This window comes from Elephas maximus, chromosome 13 (genome assembly GCF_024166365.1).
Source record: "Elephas maximus indicus isolate mEleMax1 chromosome 13, mEleMax1 primary haplotype, whole genome shotgun sequence".
In the NCBI taxonomy this organism is placed as follows: Eukaryota; Metazoa; Chordata; class Mammalia; order Proboscidea; family Elephantidae; genus Elephas; species Elephas maximus.
The window spans coordinates 55,036,607-55,059,594 of NC_064831.1; the positions used below are offsets into that span (position 1 = coordinate 55,036,607).

General features: G+C 47.1%; 1 long non-coding RNA gene across 1 annotated transcript; it reads left to right on the top strand.

Annotated features, from left to right (window-relative positions):
* Window positions 1-6,135: 6,135 nt before the first annotated feature.
* LOC126057155 (uncharacterized) lies at window positions 6,136-21,219 on the top strand. Its single transcript, XR_007512437.1, has 4 exons — window positions 6,136-6,396; window positions 18,274-18,497; window positions 18,625-18,820; window positions 18,918-21,219. It is a non-coding gene; the product is annotated as an uncharacterized LOC126057155 (long non-coding RNA).
* Window positions 21,220-22,988: the final 1,769 nt, after the last annotated feature.

The window sequence follows — 22,988 nt, forward strand, 5'->3', positions numbered from 1 at the left end:
GCTTGTGAGGGAGGGCCCCAGAGAGAAGCTGCCTCAGCAAGAAGGTCCTGAGTCCCCTCCTGCCAGGATGGCTCAGACGATGAGCAAGTCTGAAAATAAGCCGGACAGAGGCTAACAGGAACCAGGGACTTAAAATAAGGAGCTAAAACTGAGAGAGGAAGGGGCGCCCACGCAGAGAGCCTTGGCAGGATATTTCTGGGTCTCTGGCCTCCTCGCAGAGCTGAATCCAGGTGTACCGGGACTGCATTTTACACCTGTGAGCCCCCACAGGCCTGCCTTCCTCCATTCCCTCCTGCCAGAAGCCAGACGCTCAAGCCTTCCTTCTCCTCCACCCACATCTTCCCACAGCTGGCATTACCAAGGATGACCCACGTACACCAGAGCTGGAAGCTGCATAGCCAGAAGGATTGGACAAGTGGGGCCCACACCCAGGAGTCACCCTGTGGTTGCCAGACAGAGAAAGGCCCACATTTACTGCCTCCAACGAGGGGGTTTCGAGCATTATTTCTAAAGCTCCAGGCTTTCTCGTATCACCTTCAAGATTTTTGCTGTCTGAACTCTTACACATTTAATGTTTTCCTTTAAATCAATTTGCTTCTTTTAAACTTTAACCTAGTCCCAAGCAGTAATATCAGTGAAATCATGAGTCTGATGAGCTGATTAATTTTTTTTTCTGATTTACTTTTGGGCCAATACATTGTTTAAAAAAAAAGTCCACCCACATATCATCTAAACTCATCTTGTGGACCACTCCTTTAAATTCCTCTTGCAGTCCATGATTTGGGAAACTAATGGAAAAAACAAAGATTTTGGTATCATACCACTTAGATGCCATCACTTTCTAGCTGTGTGGCCTTGGAAAAGTCACTTAACCTTTCTGGGCTTCAGTTTCTTCATTGGTAAATGGGGATTCTCTTTTGCGCAGCACTGTGCACCTGGCCATGGTAGCTTCCCTACTCCTCCCCACATCCTCTCTCCCCCTGCAGGGTAATTTGGTTGGGAAGCCTGCTTTCTGCAGCCTTCCCCCTATCCACTGGGAACTACTGTGTTCCAGGGTATCCTACTTTCAATGCATGCCTGTCACCTATCCTAGGATCTCCCAATCCTACGGGAAGTGCTTCCTGGCATCAGACCCGAGTCCCCTTGCTGCAATGTCAGCTCCTGTTCTTGTGTTCTGTCCTTAGTGGAAATGGACATTGTTCAGAGAAAGACCCTCCTCCATGAAGCACAACCTGATGATGTGAAAAGGCTCGTGGGAAGCTGGGTTCAAATCCTGACACTGCCACTGTCTCACTGTGTGCCCTTGGGTACTTCACTACCCTTCTCTGGGTGGGAGTTTTCTTTTCTGTAAAAGGAAGGGGCCGGCTTTGACTTGAACCCAGCCCTCCCTCCCACTCTCTTTCCCAGTCTGCAGATGGAGTGTATGTGGGGAGGCAAGGACGCAGTGCCTTTTCCTAATTTCTGTTTTTCAGCATCCTCTGGTTGAAGATGTGGGGACTGGGAGGGAGCGGGCTGTGGTAGGAATGGGGGTGGAGAGGAAGTCGCTGATGAGGGTGAGAGATTGACTATCACTAGGTCCTTCCCCTCTGGAAACCCCCCTTCCCGTCCCTTCCCCTAGACAACCACAAAGAAGGGTCTAGGTGTTTCCAAGGATGGGCTGGGAAGGGTTCTACCAACGTGGGGTGGGCAACTGGAGAACCTGGTGAGATGTTTGGTCTGTGCCTGGTGTCTCCCTCTGAGGAGTGGACTCTGGATGCTAATTTGAGTCTCCAAAGGGGAGAAGGGGGAGCTCAGAGATCATCTAGTCGAATCTGTCCTCCTATTTTTACAGAATGGGAAACTGAGGCCCAGGAAGGCACAATGACTTGTCCAGGGTCACACAGTGACTTGGCAGCAGAGCAGGATGAGAGAGCCCAAGGTCCTGACCTCTGCTCCCAGCACTGCACCTCAGAGATGGAGATCTGCAGATGGCCCTCAGAGAATCTTCCTCCCTGCCTTCCCACCTCCCCTTCCCCAGCACTGATGACACTCAGGGAGATGTGGGGCTTTTATTTTAAAAATGCTGTAATTGATTCTTAACAGGAAGTGTGTGCTTTTTCACTCTGAGTGACAACCACAGTAGCTGCAGACACACACACGCACACACAGGTGCACACACACACAGGGAAGCACATATGTCCCCCATGTACACGCACTCGCACACGCCCAAGTTCCTACCCAGCTGTGTGCTTGCACACAGAGCGACTTGCTGGTACTCACAGGTGTTCAGGCACGTGAGTGGGAACACACATGTGCACGTCTCCCTGGCTGCCACCGTGTGCCTCTGACCTAACTTGCATTTTGATGGTGGAGGTTGGATTTGATAGGAAGAGCTGAGGGAAGGAGCCCAGGTATGTGTCTCTTGGATGACTACACCCCTGAGGCTCAATGGGCAGTAAAGGCCTCCACACCCCAGTCTTAATGCTGGGGCTCATGGCTGGTGCCCATCAGGCCTGGAGGTGCTGCCCACAGGCTAGCAGAGCAGACCAACTGGGAAACTGTCCATCCATCATTGGGCCTGCTGCAGGCTACTGAGGGAGCGGGGAGCAAAGGAAAACTGGCACTCTTACACCCACTCTGTGCCAGGCACTCTGGGCTGGGCTGCTCCCCTATCGACCTCATTCGATTCTCACAACACCCTGAAAAGGGAGGCTAATATTCCCACTTTGTAGCAGAAGAAACAGGGTCTTGAAGGGGTTTATTGACTTACCCTGGATGTCCCAGCATGTAAATGGCAAAGTCTAGATTTGAACCTGGGTCTGTCTGACTCCAGAGCCCAGGTTTTTGGTCCTATAGCCAAAGTAGTTGATCCAGGCAGCAGCACTTTACATGCCCATAAAATGTTGCAAAATCTGTCAAGGGCTACATAAATGAAACAGTAATATTACTGGGAGTCTATGTGGGGGTGAGCAAAACTTCATGGATGATTTGGCATTGGAAGCTACTTTAGGAATGGATGAGATTTTGCTAGAGAGGAAAGGGTGGAGGGGACAGGGAAGGGCATTCCTGGCAGAGGAAACAGCGTGAGCAAAGGCACTACAAGATGGTGCCAGGGAAGAGTGGGGCAGGGCAAGCTGGCAATGGAGTGGGGGGTGACTCGCCAGAGGGGCTGTATGATCGGAGCTCGGGGCTGGGGCTGGGGATTAGCGTGTGGGTAGGAGGGATTGAAAGGGCCTTGAGTGCCTGGCAAAGGTGTTTGGGTACCAGTATATCCTGGAAGTTTCCTAAGGAAGGATATGACCCCATCAGTTCTGTGTTCCAAGAGGTCACTCTGACTCCAGGATGAAGGATGGTGGTGAATGGGCTCAAGGAGGAGAGGCTGAGGCAGAGAACCAAGGAGGAGCTGTTACAGCCATCTAGGTGTCCAGGCAGAGGCCATGGGGCTAGAATTAGGCCTGGAGGAGTAGGTGGAGAGGAAGACAGCCTGAGGATAGATAGGGGTTCTCAGGGAATTCAGGCAGGGATGGTTATTCAGCCACCACGCAGGGGCTTCTGAGACCACCCCATGTCTCCACCCCAGCCTAGGCCAGTGAGCTCAGGCTGGAGGGCCTCAGAGGAAGTCCCACTCTACCCCATGCTCTTTGCCATTTCCAGGTTCTGCCCACCCCACTTACTTATCCCTGGGGAGAAGCAGAGGTCTCTCCATCTGCAGGCAAGGCAGGACCTCCTGCTTTCTCCAGCAGCTAAGGAGCAATGCTCAAAATCTCTCTGCAGAGCTCGAAGGACAATGCTGGCGGCCACCACTGGGCACAGATACTGGGTCTGTCAGAGTGATTGATGGGCCATGCCCCTATGATTGGCTGCTGGTGCTTCTGGAAGCCGGGTGTGGCTGCTGCTGTTACTGCTTTTATTGACTGCCATAATGAATCTGTACAGTCACTGCTTCAACACAGACTCTGGAGTGGTTGTGCTGATTGGCTGAGCCTGGGTCACATGGCCAGCCTTAGCTGCAAGGGAGTCTAAATGAGGAAATACCTGGCATATTTAGCCTTGGTAGTGGAAGCTGAGCTCTTCCTCATGAGTGGAGAATTCCCCACAGATAGGAAAGGGTTTCAGATGCTGGGTGGCCAATACGAATGACCAGCATCCACTACACTACCTTATGAGGATGCTGGCAAGAATGAAATGATATAATCTATGTAAAAGCGCTTAGTAAAAGCACCTGGTATAAAGAAAGTACTCAATAAATGTTAGCTGTCTTTCCATTAAAATATAAATTCCATGAGGGCAGAAAGTTGGCCTGGTTTTTGTTCTCCACTGTATCTCTAGTAACTAGTAACATGCCTGACATGTAGCAGAAGCTCAAAATGTTTGTAGCATGAATGTCTTGTCCCTCACATCTGTCTGAGGTGTCTTATTCATCTCCATACCTCCAGCCTCCAGCATAGGGCTTGGTACCGAGCAGGCTCTCAATTGAGCCTTGTTGAAAGAAGGAAGGAACAAAGGAACCAAGGTGATCCCCTGCCTGCCAGGTGGGCTGCTCTTCCAGCCTTCCTCTCCTCCCTTTTGCCCTGGCTGTGGTATACCGGAGCAGAAGCAGCATCGCCTGAGTTGTTGTTAGAAGCCTTGAGTCAATTTCAACTCACAGCAACCCCAGTGACAGAGGAGAACTGCCACATAGGGTTTCTCGGCTGTAATCTTTATGGAAGCAGATTGCCAGGTCTTTCTACCAAGGAGAGCAGCTGAGTGAGTTTGAACAACCAACCTTTTGGTAAGCAGCCGAGCACTTAACCGTTTGCGCCACCAGGGCTCCTGCAGATTGAGTTAGGCAGCCACAGCTCAGCTCTACCTCGAGCTCACTGTGTGATCTTGGGCAAGTCACCTCTTTTCTCTTGGCCTGGGTTTCTGCACCTGCAAAATGGCTACCTCAGCAGCTGCACCTCGCCCTCTGGTGTGAGGGACAAATAAGAAGATGTGTGAAGTTGATTGCAAACCAGCAAAAAGCCTTTCTCTGAGAAGTAGTAAGACCCCACCCCAGAGGATCTGCTTTAGAAGAGAGGCCAAGGGGAATGTGTGAGGGGAATTGCCTTCTTCTTTTTTGCAGTGGAAGGGCCTGGTACTCGTGCAGCTGGGGACTGAAGCTATTTTTATGCAGTACAGCTGCGGTTATGACAGTGCCTCTTCCTGAAGGGGAGGGTGGGGAGTAGACCTGAGTCATCAGGGGGTCTGGCAGGCTGACACAGGCTGTGTGTAGAAATCAGGCGTATCCCCCACATTACCCCTGGCCTCCGCCTTTCTCAGGTAGCGGCCCCAAGGTGGACAAAAGGGCTCCAGGAAGGACTAGGGCAATTACTGGGTTTGGGGCCTGTCAATCACTATTGATCTTCCAATGAGCTGTGAGCTGGTAGTGTCCCTGGGAGGGAATCCGAGAGCTGGAATAGATGACAGAAAGGGCGCCTGACCCACCCACCCTTCCCTCCACGCTGGAATTTAAGTTTCAACAGGGTTTACTGGGTGTATGCTGTGTGCCCCACGCTGTGTTTAAAGCTTAATATGCCCCGTTTATCTTATTCTTCCAACACTTTCCAAGGTGGTGGTGGTGTTAGGTTCCGACTCATAGCGACAGTATCTACAACTGAGCTAAACACTGCCAGGTGCTACACCATCTTCACAATCGTTATGTTTGAGCCCACTGTTGCAGCCACTGTGTCAATCCATCTCGTTGAGGGCCTTCCTCTTTTTCGCTGACCCTCTACCAAGGGTGATGTCCTTCTCTAGGACTGGCCTCTCCTGATAACGTGTCCAAAGTAGGTGAGATGAAGTCTTGCCATTCTTGCATCTAAAGAGCACTCTGGTTGTATTTCTTCCAAGACAGATTTGCTCATTCTTCTGGAAGTCTGTGGTACATTCAATACTTTATCTCCATTTTATAGATAAGGACACTGAGGATCAGTGTGGAGATGTGACTGACTCAAGCTCCTGCAGGACGCCTGAGCTGGGCAGTCAGTCCAGTGCTGAGGGAGCCAACAGGAAGATTTTTTTTTTTCTGGAAGATCAAGGAAAGGCTTCCCGGAGAAGGTGATATTTGAGCTGGACCCTAAACAATGAGCAAGATTTAACCCTCTTGAGTGGTAGGGAGGGGGAGGAGAAAGGCCATGTGACACAGAAGTGGTAAAAAAAAAGGCATGAAGGTGTGACTGCATGGCTTGTTTAGGAGTGTCAGATAACCCAAGGTGGCCCGGAAGGGGCAGGGGATGTGGCTGGAGCAGTGTGGGCAGATGGGGTGGGGCCTCCTATGCCAGCCCCTTTGGGGTTCCCACAGAGCTGTGCAGGCCCTGGCATCCTCCCGGAAGTGCGGTTGTGCAAGGAGGGAGAGGAAAGGAACCCACATCAGGGAGGAAGCCTAGGGGAGGCAAGGTAAGTCCAGAGGAAAACAGGTGGGTTTCCTGCCCTAACCTGGAGCCTGAGTGTAGGCAATGGCCAGGCCAGGCCAGGCTGGGCCAGGCCAGAGCTGCTGCTCTCATTCTCCATAGGCGCAGCCTCGGTTGGGGCTCCAGGGCTCGGGGCTCCAGGGCTTGGGGCTCCATGGCCTGGCTTCCCTGAGCCCTATCGGCTGCCCTTCCCTCAGCACCAACTCTGCCAGTGGGTTTGCATATAGTGCTTCCTTTAATCCTCACGGCCACCTCCAAGGGGAGTATTATCACCCCCGTTTTGTGGGGACCACCTCATGGGCCCTGCCCGTGTCATCACCCAACAGAAGAATCCATGCTGAGCTCTGCTCTCAGTTAGGGAAGCGATAACCCTCTTTCTTCAGAGTAAAGGGAACCCTGAGGTCCCAATCCAGCTGTGACTCATACGCTTCCTGGGAGCCCTCAGCACAGACCCAGATGTTTGAACTGGAGGTCCCCTTAGAGATCATTTTTCCACCCCACGTTTTACAGTTGGGGAAACTGAGGTCCAGAAAGGGACATGCTTGGGGTCCTACAAATGGCCCTAGAGGTGCTTGGTCAGCCTCTTTTGAGCCTGAGTCTCTCACTGAGGCTCCATTCTAGCTGGGAGGTTGAGCAGAGAGGGACTAGTGGGTTAGGGGGCAAGAACTTGGAGGAAGGGGGACTTGTGGGACAGGCTGGCTTGGGGCTTCTGGGAGATTGAAGCCCCCTTCATCCCACCTGGAGTGTGCGGACAATTCAGGAAAAAGCCCTTCTCAGGACATTTACTGACGTCTGCCTGAAAAGTGCTAAACTGATGCAAATCTGGGGTGACCCTGAGCTAACTGGCGACCCCTGGGGTTGTGCAATGTACAATTGCTCAACTGTGAGTGGCCGCCCAGCCCTGAAAATGGAGCGAGGCCTCCATCAACTCTCCCCACTTCTCTGTCCTCTCACCTCTTCCCCTTTCTTCTTCTCACAGGGCCAGGATCCAGGGGCTTTCCCACCAGAGCTGGGAAGGAAAGGAGGGGACAGGGGAGGAGGAGGTAAAGTGTGGACTGCAGTAGAAAGAAACCGAAACCAAAAGTCCCGGCAGGAGTGACTGTGAAAGGCAGGCCTGTGGCAAGATACTGAGGGAGCGAAGCTGCTCTACCTGAGGGTAGCAGCCCTGGTCAGAGACATGCTGGCTGCAACTGTGGTGCAACCCAGAACAGACCTGCCTCTTCATGCTGACGAGAAGCAGGCAAGAGTCTGTTTACTCTGAGGACTCAAAGGGCCCCTCCAGACCTCAGAGTGCCCAGCACTGGTGTTAGGGTCATTGCTGGTGGGAGGGAGGAGGGCACCGAGCCATCAGCAGAAAGCGGGTGACCTTTTGCCTCAGCTGGTGTTAGTGTCTGTGTGGACATGCTCACGCCCACAAAGCTGGGGGCAGCTGGCATCTGCGTGCCCGGGGTCGTGGGGACCCGATTTCCCCAAGCTGAGCTGGGACATGTAAAGTATAATGGATTTTCACAATCCGTCTGACTCTGAGGGGTCATTGACCTGCTACAATATTGGAATCTTCAGAATGTTCAAAACCTGGACTGTTCTAGAAAATTCAGGTTGTGTGGTTACCCTTTCTCGCTTCCTTTTTGATTCAACGAGCGAGTCGTGTATGGGGAACCCAGAAGCCACCTTCCCTGAGGGTTTCCTGGAGCCTCTGTGCAGGGACGGATACTGCTTTGGAGAGTGGGCCTCCCAGCCCCAAACCAGCAGCCCTTCAAGGGCTGGGACTGTGCTTAATTCATTCTTGTGTCTCCCATGATGGTAGGTGCTTCCCCTCCCCTGGGGTGTTGTCAGAGAGTGTCAGCTCCTGGCTTCTCCATTCACGCCTTCATCCGTGTAGCGAGAGCTGACACCTACCCTACGCTGGACTCATTAGAGACAGGGAGGAATAGGGCAAATATGGTGTCTAAGTGATCTAGTGCTGCTATAACAGAAATACCACAAGTGGGTGGCTTTAACAAACAGACGTTTATTTTCTCCCAGTTGAGGAGGCTAAAATTCCCAGTTCAGGGCACCAGCCCTAGCGGAAGGCTTTCTCTCTCTGTCGGCTCTAGAGGAGGGTCCTTGTCTCTTCTCAGCTTCTGTTTCTTGATTCCTTGGAGATCTCATGTGGTGGCCATCTCTCTTCTCCCATCTCTGCTTCCTTGCTCCCTTGCTTAATTTGCTGTTTTCTGTCTCAAAAGAGATTGATTTAAGACACACCCTATACAAAGGCTATGTCATTAACATAACAAAAACCATTCTGAGTGGGATTATAAACACAAGTATAGGGGTTAGGATTTATTTAAAACACATATTTTTTGGGGGGGACACAATTTAATCCATAACATGTAGGGACAGGGCAGATGATAGTTCAGGGCCACGGCCCTGACCCTATCCTGTCCCAGCTGTGTGGCCTTGGGCAAGACACATTCTTCTCTGAGCCTCAGTTTCTTCATCTAACTTTTATTGAGCACGTACTATGTATGCATCAAGCACTGTGTTACGTGTACCACACACAGTAACTTACTCAGAAAGTACTTACAAGGGCCTACCATATGCTAGGGACACTTCGAGGCCAGATGCGGCAATGGAGGTTTGAAGAGGTGAGGTCACCCCCAAGGCACGGCCTGTCCCCGGAATCCACTCTGATGACTAGTTCCCTGCACTGTACAGAGCTGAGCAGCCTGTAAGACAGGCCTGTGGAGACCTCAGCGCAGAGCCCGACTCCAGGAGTGCTGTTATCAACAGAGGCCAGGCTGGCTGGGTGGAAGGAGCTCCCAGCCTGAGTTCAGGTGCCAGAGCAGTAGGAACCCAGCCAAGCGGCCCCACAGGATGCTGTGGGAGGGGGGCCCTTCACACTGGGATTCTGAAAGACCACGTCTACAAGCAGGGGCAAAGTCCAAGGAGTCTGAGGAAGGGGATTGGCACCCATAAGCAGGCTCTTCACCAATGGCCTCAGATTGGTGGGGCCTGAGAGGAAGCCAGCTGAGCAAGTGGTGGAAGAGGAAGCAGGTCACCTTCAGGTCTAGCTGACCCACAACACTCGGGCTGAAGGTCATAAACTCAGAGTGCCCCAGGAAGGAGGTCACTGATGAGGAACAACGGACATACTGTGGCCACCTCTGGCGATCAGGCATAGCTTCCTTACCCACCACCCCAGACCAGTAACCAGCGGGCAGGGAGCCCCAAGCAGAGGGGGCCGGGACTTGCATGAGGACCCCTCCTGGCAGCGGATGGCCAACCTCTATGGAGAAGAAGTGGGCCTTCAGTGCACAGTCCCTGTGGCTTAACATGTGTCCACAGCAACACCCAGAGGGATAGGAGAGAAGGGCCCAGCTGGGGAAGGCAGGGAACCTACCCAAACCCAACAGCCCTCCTAGATGCCACGGGCCAGAAGCCTTGAAACCACCCTTGCCTCCTCTCTCTCACACCCCGCAACATATCTGTCAGCACATTCTGTGGGCACACCTCCAAAACACTCACCGCTTCTCCTTCTTCCCCACTGCTGTCCAAGCCACTGTGGTCGTCTCTCACTAGGAGACTGTAGCAGCTCCCTCACTGGCCTCCCTGCTTCCACTCTTGTCCCCAGAGTGTCCTTAACACGTCAGCCAGAGCAACAGTGTTAACGAGCAGGTCACTTCTTGGTCCAAAGCCTTCCAAAAACTGCTTCACTCAGAGCAAAAGCTAAGTCCTTTCAATGGCTCACAAGTCCCTGCCCTCACCCCCGCCTCCCAACACACCGCTCCCTCCTTTTGTTCCAGCCACTCTGGCTTTCTTGCTTTTCTTCAGACAAACCAGGCGTCTCCTCCCACCTCCAGCCCTTTGCACTGGTGTTCTTTCTGCCCAGGGCACATTCCCCTTAGAGATCTGCATGAAAAACCACCCTACTGCCTCCAAGTCCACTCAAATGTCACTGTATTTGTCAGCATCCCAGCAGGAAACAGTATTCAAATTAGGATTATCTGAAGAGGGTTTAATAAAGGCACTCTTCACAAAGATCTGAACGGAATGAAAGGAAACCACAGGGACAGTACAGGCCTGAGCCCAGTAGCAGGGGCGCCTTCGCTACTCCCAGGGCTGTAGGGCCAGGGAAAGAGGTGGAGGCAGGAAGGAGAGAATTGTGGGAAAGGGCTATCTGACAGGAGCTGTGACCCTGCAGGGAGGGAGCCTGGGGAACAAACACCTCCCTCACCTCTCTGGGCTCTCCTGAGAAGGCCTCCCATAGACCAACCCTAGCCAGAAGCCAAATGCAGCCCTTCAGGTCAGCCTTCTGGTAGAGGTATAATCCATAATGAAGGCCATGTTCTTTGATTTTCATCAGTAAGTGCTTCAAGTCCTCTTCACATTGAGCAAGCAAGGTTGTATCATCTGCATAACGTAGGTTGTTAATCCTGATACCATGATCTTCTTCATATAGCCCAGCCTCTGGAATTATCTGCTCAGCATATAGATTGAACAGGTATGGTGAAAGGATACAACCCTGACGCACAGCTTTCCTGACTTTAAACCACAAAGTATCTGCTTGTTCTGTTTGAACAACTGCCTCTCGATCTATGTACAGGTTCCTTATGATCACAATTAAGTGTTTTGGAATTCCCATTCTTTGCAATGTTATCCATAATTTGTTATGATCCATGAAGACTATGCCTTTGCATAAAAAAAAAAAAAAAAAATAGTCCATAAAAAACAGGTAAACACCTTTCTGGTATTCTCTGCTTTCAGCCAGAATCCAACCGACATCAGAAACGATATCCCTGGTTCCATGTCCACTTCTGAATACGGCCCGAATTTCTGGCCGTTTCCTGTCGAAACACTGCTGCAGCCGCTTTTGAATGGTCTTCAGCAAAATTTCACTTGCATGTGATATTAATGATATTGTTCGATAATTTCCACATTCGGTTGGATCACCTTTCTTGGGAATAAGCATAAATATGTATCTCTTCCAGTCAGTTGGCCACTTAGCTGTCTTTCAAATCTCCTGGCATATACGAGTGAGTGCTTCCAGCACTGCATCCGCTTGTTGAAACATCTCAGTTGATATTCCATCAATTCCTGGAGCCTTGTTTTCACCAATGCCTTCAGAGCAGCTTTGACTTCTTCCTTCGGTACCATTGGTTCCTAATCATGTGCTACCTCTTGAAATGGTTGAACGTTGACCAATTCTTTTTGGTATAGTGACTCTGTGTATTCTTTCCATCTTCTTTTGATGTGTCCTGCCTCGTTTAATGTTTTCCCCATGGAATCTTTCACTATTGCAACTCGAGGCTTGAATTTTTTCATCAGTTTTTTCAGCTTGAGAAATGCCGAGTGTGTTCTTTTCTTTTGGTTTTCTATCTCCAGGTCTTTGCACATGTCATTATAATACTTTCCTTTGTCTTCTCGAGCTGCCCTTTGAAATCTTCTGTTCAGTTCTTTTACTTCATCATTTCTTCCTTTTGCTTTAGCTACTTGATGTTCAAGAGCAAGTTTCAGAGTCTCTTCTGACATCCATTTTGGCCTTTTCTTTCTTTCTTGTCTTTTTAATGACCTCTTGCTTTCTTCATGGAAGATGTTATTCCACAACTCATCTGGTCTTCGGTCATCAGTGTTCAACATGTCAAATCTATCCTTCAGATGGTCTCTAAATTCAGGCACATAGTAGGGACTCAATAAATTATTGCTGGGTGAAGAATGCCCACTCAGTCTCCCTCAGTGGCCCCTGGCAGGGAAGGAGTGTGTGATGCTGCTGTCTACTGCAAGACAGGGTAAGAGAGAAGCCAGCAGAACCCCAGGCTTGGGAGGAAGATAGCCCTGCAGGTTAGCCTACAGCAGCCGCCCTCCTCTGTACCTGTGGTTCCCACCCTTGAGGCAGCAGATCCTTCCATCTCTCCATGGCTATGACTTGAGATTGGTAGGGATTTTCCTTGGCAAAGGCCTTCCTGAGCCTGGTCTCTCTAACAAGCCTCTGCTCTGTGAAATCTCCTACCTTGTGAATCAGCTCTTTGCAGGTACCTCTGGCCTGGCCCCTCTCCTGGACCTCCAAGGAATGTTTCCTTCAAGGAGTCCTGAACTCACCCTGCAACAGAAGGGCCAGGAGGCTGTGAGACCCCCTTTGGCCAGGCCTCAGATTCCCAGGGACTGGGAGTATGGGGCCTGCCTGAACCCAGGACTGCCCTTGGTGAACTCTTCAGCTCCCTCCCCTACAGGAGCCCTAGGGGTTGCTGGGGCTTCCCTGAGCTAGCACTGCACCCTGTCAATAAGCCTCCCTGTCCCACAGGAGAGGACATTTACCAAAAAATGTAAAATTCAACCTAGTCCCCCAACGGGAAGTCTCATAATTGTAAAGTTGTGCATTTTCTGTAATAGTTCTATAAACCAAAAGCTATTTCAGTCAAAACACCCATAGAATTTGGGGAAGGAACCTTGAAAAATGATATTAATCATAAGCTGGAAAAATAAACATTTGAGATAAGCAGGGAATTTCTGAAAAAGGAAGGGAACAAGGAACTCACCAACACAAAATCCAGAAGTCTTAAAAAAAAAATGATTCAATAAAGAGCTAATCACTTTAGTATACAAGTGTTACAAATCAGTATGAAAAAATTGGGCAACCAAATTAAAAAAAAAAGAAATGAGCAAAGTACATAAACAGACAATTCACTAAAAAAAAAAAAAGACAATTAAAAAATAAACAAAGATACAAGATGTCCAGATTCATTCATAATTAAAGAAATGGATAACAACATAACAATGAAAAACCTTTTTCTATTGCCAAATTGGCACTGATTAAGATGTTTTGCAGTATACGGTGTTACTGAGGGTGTGGGGAATGTAATTGACCAACGTTTTGAAGGACAAATTGGAAATAGCTATTGTGGTGGAGTAAAATGGCCTTTGACACTCCTCTCTTCAAGAGGTGAAGCTCATATCTCTTTCCCTTGAATTTGGGCTGGTCTATTAATTTTCTGACCAATAAAATACAGCAGAAATGACAGCATCTCACTTCAAAGTGCATCCCTTAACTTCCACAGTAGGTTCCACTTCCTGCCTCTTAGAAGCCATCTTCGACTACATGGCACCACTGTGATTTGAGAAGCCCAAGCCATATGGTAAGGTCCTAGAGCATAAGACACCATATGGAGAGAGAGAGGTCAAGGGACACTGGAGCCTCTGTTATGTGTGTGACAAAGCCATCTTGGAAAAGAGTCAGAGATGAACCAACCTAGCTGAGCCCGTCCTGAATTCCGGACCCATAATGGTTCTTTTAAGCACAAAGTTTTGGAGTGGCACAGCTATTCATATTTACATTTACCCCTTGGCCCAGCAATTCCACTTCTGTGAATTTAACCTACTGAAATGTTTGCACAAATGCACAAAGATACTCAAACAAGGAAGTTAATTACAGCATTGCTTATGATAGCTCAAGACTGGAAATAATATATCCATTATTAGGGGAATGGCTAAATGAATTCTAGTATATCTAGTCAATAATATACCCTGCCTGCTAAAAGCCTGAGACAAGGAAAAGTCCCATTCTAGGTCCCATGAGCCTCAGGTGGTATAATAGAATGGTTGAGAGCATAGACTCTGGAGCCATATTTCCTGGCTCTGCCATTTTTGAGCTGTGTGACTTTGGGCAACTGTTTAATCTCTCCATGCCAGTTTTGTCATCTGTAAAATGGGGATGGTAATCATAGTACCTACTTCAGAGGGTTGTGGTGAGAAATCAACAAGTTAATATGATGAACCTGGTATATACCTGTGCTATCTGTATTTTGAAGAAGCCCTGGTGGTGCAGTGGTTAAGCGCTCAACTGCGAACTGAAAGGTCAGCAGTTTGATCCCACCAGTCGCTCCACAGGAGAAAGATGTGGCAGTCTGCTCCTCTAAAGATTACAGCCTAGAAAACTCTATGGAGTAGTTCTAGTCCATCCTATAGAGTTGCTATAGTCATAATCAACTTGACAGTAACGGGTTTGGTTTTTGGTTTATGTGTATTTTGAAGATGCAAAGTGGTTGGAATTTTAAATCGGGTTAGACCAGACTTTTACTATCTGCAAGATTATCATCCTGTGGCAAGGAAGGGATATTTGACAAATAAAGGCTTGAATGCAGTGGTAGGAGAATATGTATAATACAATATGTATAACAAACCAAAAAAAAACAAATCCAGTGCCGTCGAGTTGATTCCGACTCACAGCGACCCTATAGGACAGAGCAGAATTGCCCCATAGAGTTTCCAAGGAGCGCCTGGCGGATTTGAGCTGCCGGACCCTTTTTGGTTAGCAGCAGTAGCACTTAACCACTATGCCACCAGGGTTTCCACAACACGTATATAATTTATTTATTTATTTTTTTGCTGTTGTTGAGAAATACACGGCAGAGCATACACCAATTCAACATTTTCTACACATACAATTCTACATCGATTACATTCTTTAAGTTGTGCAACCATTCTCACCTCCTTTTCTGAATTGTTCCTTCCCCATTAACGTAAACTCACTGTCCCCTAAGTTTTCCATCTACTCTTTTGAGTTGCTTTTGTCAGTTTGATCTCATACAGATAGTTCTTAAAAGAGCGCAATGCTCAAGGCAGCCATTCCTTACTAGTTAAGCTAAACTAATGTTTGGTTTTAAGAAGATTTCAGGGGACATTTTTGGTTTAAGATTTAAAGATGATCTCACGGCAGTAGTTTTGAGGATTCATCCAGCCTCCATGGCTCCAGAAAGTCTTGGATTCTATGAGAATTTGAAATTCTGTTCTTCATTTTCTCTCTTTTGATCAGGATACTTCTATAGAATCTTTGATCAAAACATTCAGTGATGCTGGCTGGGCACCACCCAGTTCTTCTGATCTCATGGTAAAGGAGGTAGTTGTTCATGGAGGCAATTAGCCACACATTCCATTTTTTCCTCCTTTTGGCAGGAGAGTATATACATATATATATTTTAAAGAATTGGACTCACCATCAAACGGGGGAAAAGATACTCCTTTTAACAAATGGTGCTGGCAAAACTGGATGTCCATCTGCAAAAATATGAAACAGGACTCATACCTCACACCATACATAAAAACTAATTCAAAATGGATCAAAGACCTAAATATAAATCCAAAAACTATGAAGATCACAGAAGAAAAAATAGGATCAATGCTAGAGGCCCTAATACACAGCATTAACAGGATACAAACCATAACTAACAATACACAAACTCTAGAAGATAAGCTAGATAACTGGGATCTTCTAAAAATTAAACCCTTATGCTCATCAAAAGACTTCACCAGAAGAGTATAAAGAGAACCTACAGACTGGGAGAAAAAAAAATTTTTTTGGCTATTACAAATTAGGCAAAGTTCTGATCTCTAAAATCTACAGGAAAACAATACCTCTACAACAAAAAGACAAAATAATCCAGTTAAAAAATGGGCAAAGGAAATAAACAGAGATTGCACCAAAGAAGACATTCGAGGAGCTAACAGACACATGAGGAAATGCTCGAGATCACTAGCCTTTAGAGAAATGCAAATCAAAACCACAACGAGATACCATCTCACCCCAGCATTAGTGGCATGAATCAAAAAAACAGAAAATAACATGTTGGAGAGGCTTCGGGGAGACTGGAACTCTTATGCAGTGCTGGTGGGAATGCAAAATGATACAACCATTTTGGAAAACAATATGGCGCTTCCTTAGAAAGCTAGAAACAGAAATACCAGATGATCCAGCAATCCCACTCCTAGGAATATATCCTACAGAAATAAGAGTCATCACACGAATAGACATATACACACACCCATGTTCATTGCAGCATTGTTCACAACAGCAAAAAGATGGAAACAACCTAGATCCCCTTCAACAGATGAATGGATAAACGATCTATGGTACATACACACAGCGGAGTACTACGCAACAATGAAGAACAATGATGAATCTGTGAAGCATCTCACAACATGGATGGATGAATCTGGAGGGCATCATGCTGAGTGAAATAAGTCAACCACAAAAGGACAAATATGGTATGAGACCACTACTATAAAAATTCATGAAAATGTTTACACACAAAAAGAAATGATCTCCGGTAGTTACGAGGGAGGGAAGGGGTAGGGATGGAAAGAAAAAATGAAATTATAAAGAAAGGGACTCAGACTGTACTTGCTATTCTGCATGTTGTTACCTCTTAAGAGATTCTTTCTGTCTCAGCACACACAGAACACTCATTCTTTTTAACAATTGCTCAGCATTGCATTGTGTGGCTGCACCATCATTTATTGCACCATCCCCTACCGATGGACACTTGGGTTATTTCCAGTTCTTTGTTACAGTTACAAGCAACATTGTAGCAAATATCTTTGCACATGTATCTCTCCCTATTACCACTATTTTGTCTGCAGTAGAGATTCTTAGAAAAGGAATTGTTGAGCAGAAAGGGATGTACATTAAAAAAAATCCTTATAGCTGTTATCAAATTGCTTCAATATCTGGTTCCATCTCCCCTTCCACTGCTGCTTATTCCCCTAATGTTGCTGTTTTTACGTGTGTATTTTTTTTAGATGAACTTTAGTATCAAGTTGCCAAGTCTTACCAGGCTATGTTTTTAAAATGAATACAAGGATGAATCAATCAGTTACCATGATGACTGAAAAGTTCACAGTCAGGCAAGGGTTGGGTAGGGATAGAGGTGTAGTGGAGATGACAGGGGCCAAACAGCCCAGTGAGACCAGGGCTGGCACTGAAGGCTGGACCCCTGGCTCTGGGATCCTCCAGGAAAGAGTGGCATTCTGGGTCTGGGGCACTCAGAAAGGCCTCTGTGGGGCAGGGCCTAGCTTTTGTACTGTTGACAGAGCATTTTCTGGAATATAAGTAACTGAATTCTCACAACAGTCTTGTACATTAAATGCAGGGGTGGATTATCCAATAGGCAAAGTAGCACAGTGCTTACCTTGCTTACTAGGTCATCTGTAGTGAACATGTCACCTTTTTTCACCACATCAAAGATATTTCTCTTTTCACATTTGCAGTCCTTAACTGGGCAGATGACCCAGTAAGCAAGATAAGCACAAGCTTACTTGTGCTTACTTACTAACCTGTAGTGAAGACATGATGTGGTGAAACTCATGTGAAATTGTTCACTACAGATGACCTGGTAAGCAAGGTAAGCACCATGCTTACCTTGCCTCTTGGATAATCTGCCCCTGATTAAGTAGTATGACTATCACCATTTTTCAGGTGAGGAAACAGACTGGAGGTCTTGCCTGACTCCAGCGTCTGAGCTCTTTACGCCCCCCCTTATCTTTGTTGAACTTTGCCCAGCATCGCCCCCCAGTACACACACACACCCCTGTCCCTGAGGCAGGGCTAGTTGAGCCACCCTGACCCACACGGGCTGGGCAGGGAGTTCCCTGGGTGGGGGACATTGCCCCAGTGGTCTTTCTTTCCTAAAGATGTGGGGGACACAGACCCCACCTGTCTGCTGGACTCATCTGCCTCAGGGCAGGACTTCCATAACAGGCTGGATCCTGGCCTGCTCTGGGGCCACACTGTGCTGCCTCACTCTCTCAACCCAGGAATATCTGGTCATCCAGTCTCTTCTCCATGCCAACACCCCTCCCACCTGCCCACCACCACCTTCTCAGAAACGAGGCCTGCAGAGTTCATTTGGAATGTCACCTCCTTCCTGCAGGTTTTTAATGCACATTCCTCAGACAGGCGCCCATAGTCAGTCCCAAACTTTCTGTGTGAACGAGCCTGAAGCTCTCTGAAAGGGTTAGGAGTGCAAAGAAGGTTAGGAAGGGCAGTGGAAATCAGGCAGTTAACCCCACACTGACTTGCAGCCCCAACGGGCCTCTTCCTCTCACACCCCAGGGTCCAAGTTCTTAGTTTGGCATTCAAGGACCTTCATCTGCGATAAGGAAAAGCCTCAGAAAACAGCGCAGCAGAAAGCCGGACCTGGGTCTCCAGGTGGCAGAGGGTTGGAGCACTTGGACGCCGCGCTTCTCTGCGCCCAGCTTCTCCGCGCGGAGCCTCCTTCATAGGCGTATCCAACCGGTATCGGCTCAGCTCCTTCTTATATCATCAATTCCAGCTAGGTTAGACCACAGCCTGTATCCTCCCTCAAGCCTTTCCTTCCTCGTGCCCTGTTGGTCTCCCTCACTGTCTTGCTCATGTTGGGGACAAATCGACTGTTCGCACGCCTGAGGGATTTACGGTACGTAGAGAAGAACAGCAGCTCTTCGCCGGCTCTGGCTGCACCGCGTGTCGATAGCCAGAACTGCAGTTGGGCACACCTGAGGAAATTACGGTCGACAGCAGCTCTTCGCCGGCTCTGGCGCCCCCGCGTGTTGACAACCGGAAGGAGCACAGTGCAGCCCATCCGCGCGGATCTAAGGGAAGAGCGGCACAGCGGCTTGCAGTTCCGTTGTAGACTTGCCCCCTGCCTGGCTGGAGGGTGGGTTAGGGTGGGGAGTTTACCGGCAGAATGATAGCTGATTATAGGTTATCTTTTTCAGGTGATGCAAACCTTCTACATTGTAGTGGTGATGGCTGTATCGCTCTGTGAATATACCGAAAACTCTTGGATTGTACGCTTAAATGGGCGAATTGTATGGTTTGTGGATTATATCTCAATCAAATTCTTACAAAAAAAGGCAAAAAAAAAAAAAAAAAAAAACACCGCAAACAGAACGTGTTTCCATTGAGTGAATTCCAACAAATTCTGTGTGTTACTGAGTATAATTATTATATAGGGTTTTCTTGGCTGTAAACTTCATGGAAGCAGATTGCCAGGCCTTTCTCCCGCTGTGCTGCTAGGTGGGTTTGAACCTCGTTAAATTAGTCGTTGCTGTTAGGTGCCATGGAGACAGTTCTGACTCATTTGTGGCCCTAAGTGTAACAGAACGAAACACTGCCTGGTCCTGTCCCATTCTCACAGCCGTTGCTGTGTTTTAGCCCATTGTTGCAACCATCGTGTCAATCCATCTCATCAAAGGTCTTCCTCTTTTTTACTGACCCTCTACTTTACCAAGCATGATGTCCTTCTCCAGGGACTGGTCCCCCCTAATATGTTCAAAGTACAAGAGACGAAGTCTGGCCATCCTCGTTTCCAAGGAGCACTCTGGCTGTACTTCTTCCAAGGCAGACTTGTTTATTCTTCTGGCAGTCCATGATATATTCAATATTCTTTGCCAATACCGTAATTCAAAGGCATCAATTCTCCTTTGGTCTTCCTTATTCACTGTCCAGCTTTTGCATGCATATGAGTCCAGTGCAAGATGTTCGCGCTCTCTAGGGTGAGAAAATTACGCTAGTATAGTATGCGCGGAGCCCGGGTGTCACAGTAATGGTTAAGAACTGCTAACTGAAAGGCTTGTGGTCTGAACCCACCCAGAGGCTCCATGGGGAAAAGATCTGGTGATCTGCTCCCATAAAGATTACATCCTAGGAAACACTGTGGGGCAGCTCTACACTATCACTTGAGGTTGCTAGGATGGCGCCTAACAACAACCATACAATGTGCCACTGTACCAAACGGAGAATGTGTATATTACACACCCACACACACATGATTACATTAAAATGTACAAGGTAAACAACAATGACACAAAGATTATTGTGACAAATATTGGCAAGAATGTGGGGAAACTGAAACCTTTATTTGTTGCTGGTGAGAATGAAAAACGGGACAGCCATTGTGGAAAACAGTGGTAGTTCCTCAAAAAACTAATTCCACTCCTAGGTATACACCCAAAAGACCTGAAAGCAGAGACTCAGACAGAGACTTGTACACCAGTGTTCGTTGCAGCCACTATTCACAACAGCCAAAAGGTGGAAACAACCTAAATGTCCATCAACAAATGAAAGGATAAATAAAAAGTGGTACATACATACAATGGAATACTACTCAGCCAGTAGGAGAAATGAAGTCTTGATACATGCTACAGTATAATTGGAGCTCGAAGACACTATGCTGAGCAAAATAAGCTAATCACAAAAGGACAAATATTGTATGACCTTACTTACGTAAAAAGACAAGAAAAGGCAAATCCACAGAAACCAGTGTATTTGTGGTTACCAAGAGTCAGGGGGAGGGAGGAAAAGCAGGGTTAATAGTGATGGAAAAATCGCATTGATTAAGGGTAGGGTCGCACAGCTGATTATTGTAATTACCATTGATAAGTTGTACACCTGTAATAAGTTGAATTGGTAAAAGTTGTGTTATAGGTACATTTACAACAAAGACAAAAAAGAAAAATGAGTAGCAGAGTAGTTGCTGAGGCTGCTTATGTTCAACCACACACCTCAAAGTATTTGGTTCCTTGGTTTGGAGGTTTAGGGTCATGGTTTTATGGGACATCCCAGTTAATTGCCCTAATAGTGTGCTTATTGCCTCTGTTCTATCTCCTACGTTTTTGCATAGTGTCTGGGGTATTATAAAAGCCTGCAAGTGGCCATCCAAGGCACAACTGGTCTCTATTCACCTGGAGCAACAGAGGAAGAGGGACAGTCAGGAATAGGAGGAAGAAATGGAATGTGTGGCTAATTGCCTCCATGAACAACTGCCTCCTTTGCCATGAGACCAGAAGAACTGGATGGTGCCTGGCTACCATTATTGCACATTTTGATAAAAAATTTCATGGAAGAATCTTGATTAGAAGTGGGAAAATGCAGAACAGAATTTCATATTCTCATGAACTCTAGACTTTCTGGAGCCATGGAGGGTTGATGCACCCTGAAACTATTGCCCTGAGATAATCTTTAAACCTTAAACAAAAAATAACCCCTGAAGTCTTCTGAAAACCAAACGATAGTTTAGCTTAAGAACTATTTATATGGGATCAAATTGACAACAGCAACTCAAAAGATTAGACAAGAACCTTAGGGGGCAGTGAGTTTATGTTAATGAGGGAGGACTCAGAACAACTCAGAAAAGGAGGGTGAGAATGGTTGCACAACTTTAAGAATGTAACCAATGTCACTATATTGTACATGTATAAACTGTTAAATTGACGTATATTTTACTGTATATATTCTCAACAACAAAATAAATAAAATTTGGAGAAAAAGACTTTATTGTATTAGTTAGGATTCAGTCAGAAGGAGCCTTGCCAAAACACTCAGATCAAGCCTGATCTACTGATTTATAGGAAATACACGGGACAGAGGAACATGTTAAATGACACCATGGGGGAAGTGGAAAGCTACAGGACAAATGACCCAGTATCTTTGACAAAGAGATTGCAAAAAAAAAAAAAGAAGACAGAGAGAGAGATGAAAGTGAAACCTGCAGACTGAAGAGACAATCACCCAATTTCAGTGTATGGAGCTTATTGGATTCTGATTTAAATAAACAGTAACACACATCCATACATATACACACACATATATGACAACTGGGGAAATTTGAACACAGACTCTATATTTGATGATATGAAGGAATTATTGTTCATTTTTTAGTATGAAGATAGTATTGTCATTTTTTTTTTTAAGGTTTTTATTTATAGAGATCCATACAGACATTTATGGATGAAATGATCTGAAGTCTGAGATTTGCTTAAAAATAACTCAGAAGAGGGGGGAAGTTGCCAGGAATTGATTGCTGAAGCTGGTGAGGATTATGTGGGGGCTCATTATATTCTCCCCTCTACCTTTGTATATATTTGAAATTTTCCATAATAAAAAAAATTAAAAACCTCATATCTCTTAGATGGACACCCTGGTGGTGTAGTGGTTAAGTGCTACAGCTGCTAACCCAAAGGTTGGCAGTTCGAATCCATCAGGCGCTCCTTGGAAACCCTATGGGGCAGTTCTACTCTGTCCTGTAGGGTCGCTATGAGTCAGAATTGACTCAACGGCAACGGGTTTGGTTTGGGTTTTATCTCTTAGATAAAGAAAACATGACAAAATATTAATATGTGGTACCATTTTTTTTAACTATTTTGTAGATTTGACATTTTTCTACAAAAACATTAGGGAAAAAAATCTTCTCTTTGTCCTGATCCTCTTGCCCTAGTTGGGGGCCTCAGTGTCCAGACCACAGGCCCCCAGGAGCCATTCCAGGTAGGTGGTCCCTTTGGGAAAAGGACGAGTCTTACAGTCACAGACCATCAGAGGGAACAGTCCCCACACCAGCAAGAGCAAAGCTAGAAAAGAAACCGGGTCTCCTGGCACCCAGGCCAGGGCCCAGTAACTGTACCCCTTCCAAATGTTGCCTGGGGCACCTGGAACTTCCAACTATGTCTTTAGGGTTCCTGTCAACATGGGGAGTCACGTGCCATTGAGATTGGGCTTCCACGCTCCTTATTTTTCCTCCTTCCCACCTTCTTTCTTGTGATTTAATAAAACAAAGTGCTTACAGGGAAGTGAGGAGGTAGACAAGAAGCAAGCAAGTAAACAAAGAAATATCCGTGTGTAATATTGGGGTTTTTAATATTCAAAAGTATTCAACTATGAGTCTTTGGAGCTGTGGGCACCCTGCCAGGCTGTGGGGTGATGGGGGAGGTCCCCATAGCAGGAGAAAGGAGCAGACACAATTGTTCTGCACAAAAAACAAGGCTGGGTGGAGGGCATCTGGGTGTTACAGA